This window comes from Octopus bimaculoides, chromosome 17, assembly GCF_001194135.2.
Source record: "Octopus bimaculoides isolate UCB-OBI-ISO-001 chromosome 17, ASM119413v2, whole genome shotgun sequence".
Classification (NCBI taxonomy): domain Eukaryota; kingdom Metazoa; phylum Mollusca; class Cephalopoda; order Octopoda; family Octopodidae; genus Octopus; species Octopus bimaculoides.
Window position 1 is genome coordinate 17735068 of NC_068997.1, and position 4993 is coordinate 17740060.

Consider the following 4993-nt stretch of genomic DNA (forward strand, 5'->3'; position numbering starts at 1 on the left):
AATACAGTCACATACTTCAAAAACGAAAATTTGTACTGGTGTACATGGAAACCATTGAAGCCGGTGCCACAGCATGGCCGCCGTACAATGAGTAACACAAGTAATAGAATATAAAAGAAAATACTACGCAATATGTAATTACGGATGTAGCGAATGAAAAATAAAATATAATCTCATACTAGCAAATGGAAAGTATAAGATAATTAAAAGAATCTAGCATCAAAGCGAAATATTTTGACGATTCTAAAAGGCGTATTAGTAAACATATTCCCAACTAATTATGAACGTAACGAGCAACATGAATGAAAGATATTCTAATAAGGATGAAGCTTAGTAGAAGATGGCAGGAATTATGATACGACAAATACGAACTAATAATCATAAGCGAGTAATATATGGGAGGCGAGTGGTGTTCTTTCATCAAAGGAAATGTCCTTATGGAATCCCAGTATTTCTTTAGGAAATTTTGTATCAGTTGCATAAGTGAGAAAAGTGGAAACTGCTCAGATCTTTCAGTGTCATTTTAGTATTTGGAAGACGTATAACTGTGACGTTTAGTTGTAACATCGCGTTGGAGTTTGCAGCAAAAAACTTTGGTAAGGGGGAAAATCTTTGTATTTAATTTATTTTGGTATTTTGGGACTGAAAAAGATCGTCAGAGAAAGTATTTAGCATGACCTGTGAGGTGGAATATTGAATGTGCGACAAGGTGCGAAGAAATGATTGAAAACGGATGAGACTTTGCGATAGGACAATGCACAAATTTGTATACTTGCCAATTAATATTTTATATGAGAGTGAAATCAGTGTGCTAAAGAAGTAACGGTATTGATGGAGAAGATAGTCGCTTAAATCACTTCTCAGTCCTTTGACGTATAATTATTGCTCAACTTCGACAGGATGAAAGACAAAATCGATTTCGTCACGATTTGAACTCTGAATGTAAAAACACATAACTATATGAGGCAATGTGTATAGTCCATTGCTATAACACTGATATGCCATACTCTTAGTTTTCTATTATAATTGCATTCACATCCAGAATGCTTCATAGGAATATAAAATCGATCCTTGTACGTCAGCGCTAATTATTTTAACAATCTGGCAATAATGAATAATGAGGTTTTCATTAGAACTTTTGAGATAATATTACGTAGTTGTGTACCACGTGGCATTCTTATCCGAAACCCTTGATATTGTCAATCCGCCATTACGATAATAATCGTCTGTAATATAGGCAAAAGGCCTGAAATGTCTAATAGGATTAATCGATGAAATGAGCCCAAATCCTTGACTGGTATTTTATCGACTCAGGGGAGGTGAAATGAAAAATTGACTAATGCAGATTTCGAAGTCACGTTGTAAACAGAGTGATTAAATACCACAAGGCATTTTCTCCGATGCTCTTGATTCTGTCGTGCAATCGATGTAGTAGTAATTGTTTGTTGATATAGGCACAAAATAAGCAATACAAAGAAAGATTCATAGTCGAAAACCATCGTCCCTAATGTTTGACTAAAAATTTAATTCATCAACACGGAAACCTGGAAATGCTGAGTAAAAATTCCAGGAATTATGAAAAATATGATAAATTCATAAAATTTAGTTGTTTGCCACTAGTCCGGTCACGGCTCCATTTACTAATTTCTACTTGGAATTAGCAACTGTAGATTAATAAACTTATTACCATCAGAATCTTCATGCTGTTTAATCCTGCAAAGAATCGTAAATTGCTGAATCGAAATATGTATAATATTACAGAATGATAAAGTATTAGGACAGATTCAAATGTTGATTATACATAGCATATTGCCTCGCCCATTGAGATTGCACGGAGGATAATCGTAGCACAACTGTACAGAGACTAGAAAAGTATTGCCCTTTCAGCCTCGGTCAAAGGGTCTATCTATGTGTTACTGACCTCGTCAACTATAAGAGAAATATCGGTTGGCATAGAGAGCTTCATTTCACAAATCTTAGTTAATGAACCCAATCCAAATTTATGATATTGAAAATTGACATTACAGTTACAAAGAAGTATAGCTAGTGAATTGGCAGCTACTGTATTAATGTATTCGTTTTTCGTTTCTACCTCGAGCAGATGAAGAGTAGACTGTAACCTGGTGTTATTTGAACTCATTTTGTAAATGTATTTCCGTCTTGGACACTACGTTCTCCACCAATCTACAGCCTGGCAGATAAAAATAGTTTCATAAATTTAAAAACAATAAAGAACTAAAAATATATTTATGGAAGCAATAGAATTCTATTATTGCCTGCAAGCATCACAATCACCATCATGTGTATAAGTGCGTATGTAAGTATTATGTCCATGTGTGTGTGTGTGTCTGTGTGTGTGTGTCTGTGTGTGTGTGTGTATTTTAGGTGGGAAGCATATACCTGAATCTGAAATAAAATACCGACCAATCCCTCATACAGTTATTAATTTTTGACAATATCGTACTTATTTGACAGTAGTAATTAAATCAGAAATTTTAGGAGTGCCTCCTTTTGTAGCAAACGTTTTCTGTTTGCTTAAATGACAAGTGAGGGCTTTATCTTAATAAAGCCTAGAGTTATATAAAAAGAAAAGAAAAAAATGTTATTTAAATAGTGAATATGTTCCGATATTATTTGAATGGCATTCAACTGTTACTGTAATGTTCTCCTCTACTCCCGTTGAAATTGTGAAGGTATGCCAAATTTAAACTAAACTTTTATACATCTCATTCCATTGCCTACCATTCATTCATCTCGTAGACTTTTACTAAAATGTCATGACTCGAATTATAAATCAATCAATCTTCTATATATTATGTAGTCATTCTGAATCCTGAAATACGATCCTTGTATTTTAGAAATATGACGAATATTGCCCATCTTCGCTAGATTGACATTCGTGCATACATGCATGCATACATACATACATACATCTTCGCATACATATGTGTACGCATGCATACACATACATAAGAACATAAATACATACATACGTACGTACATACATACATACATACATACGTACATACATCAGTCACGTTGGCAGAGAGGAGTATTCATTCTCCATGATAATGGACACCATCGCCTATAATTTTCGCCCTGGTTTCAAGCCTGTTGCAAGAAATGGTTGTCTTCTTTGAGAAAATGCAAAGAAATGACCGTTTTTGAAAATATCGTAGCAGTAATCAAACAGGGGAATACATAACACGCGAGGAAAAGCAAACTCGGCCTATGAGGGGGCTACACTCAGACAGTAAGAATCCTAAACTAGATACCGTAAAGTAGTTTGCCAGATACTGCAACGATTCCATCAATACACCGTCCTTACAAATGTTTTAAAAAATCACATTTTGTAAATAAGTTCAGAGCGGGCTAAATTCTCTGAAAGTGATTCTTCCTGTTATTTCCGTTTTGATTTCTTTCAAAGTCTAATGATTTCAAATTTACATACCAAAATTCACGGTGTAGATGGAGGCTAAGTATTCAAGATCATTGGACTAATTCCAAATCATCGCAAGTGGTTGGTTGAGAAATAACTCTTCTTTCCTGCATGAAATATTGGATGGGTGAGCTAAGTACAAGGAAAAGCTTCCCATCCAGTTTGCTACGAAAAGTTTGTAGAAAATATCCGACAAAATGGAGGGCAGCAGATAACAGCTTACTATATGTTACAGGACACTTAAAAAGCATATCATTCAGGTTTTATTGAAGCCACTATATTGATGAAACCGGTAGAGCATCGAACAAACTGCTTTGCATTACTTAGTTACGACTCATTAAGTTTTAAGTTCAAATCCCACCGAGGTCAATTATGACTCCCATCACCCCAAGGATGGAAATCATAATTAACGATCAGTCAAGTAGTGCTATTGGATGAAATCAACCAACCCATAACATCTTCAAAATTTATTGTCTGGTGTCTGTACTGCAAATTATTAATTGTTTTGCTTTTCTGATGTTTGCTTTTTCTGCTTCTTATTTCCTCCTGCTTTAGGGCGTCTTCTGTTCCTTGTGTTACTGCATTTTATTTGAATGTCTTCAGTTGCCAGATAATGCTGTTCTATTGAAATCTGCACAATTATAATGTAGTTTGTTTTCAAGCCTCATTAAATAAAATGAGACATTAAAATAAAATGAGGCAAGAAAAAGAATTAAAGCGAAAAATCAAGAATTTGCAAATAGAGAATAACAAACACCAAAAAAAAAAAAAAAAGATAGCCAAATACGAAATTAACTAAGGCTAATTCTATCTGCAAATTTAAATATTCATCGTGCTTTCAGATCGGTAACTAAATTCTAAGGAGCTGTCATGTATAGAACAGGGGAAATAAAAGAAAAAATTCTGTATAGAGTCAAAATATAGTAGCATGTGCGTGTTTGTGTATGTGTGATTGAATAATTACACACACACATACACACAGACATACACACACGCAAGCATATATATGCTTTGTGAATTACATATGTTTGTATGCCACTATGTTTGGACATATGTAAGTATATATGTATAATGCATGTATATATGCATGTATGTACCTACCTATGTATATATTTATATATATATATATAAATATATATATATATATATATATATATATATATATATACAGATAGATAGATAGACAGACAGATAGATAGATAGATAGATAGATAGATAGATAGATAGATAGATAGATAGATAGATATGAGGTATGTGTAGCTATACCAATGATTTGGTACCTATGCTTCATATATCTTCTTGCATGTGTGAATCTATATAAGCGGAGTCGAAAAGGAGAGGAAAAGAAAAGAATCACTTCTACATTTTTGAGACAGGAATTTGTTAAGGACGAAGAATGATCAAACAAAAGTATTGCTGTGCCGAGGTTATCTCTTCACTAATTAAAACTCTAATGCATACTAATAAAATCGTACATGCATGCATATATATATATACGTATGTGTGAATGTGTATCTATCATTGTATATATATATACATACATATATATATATA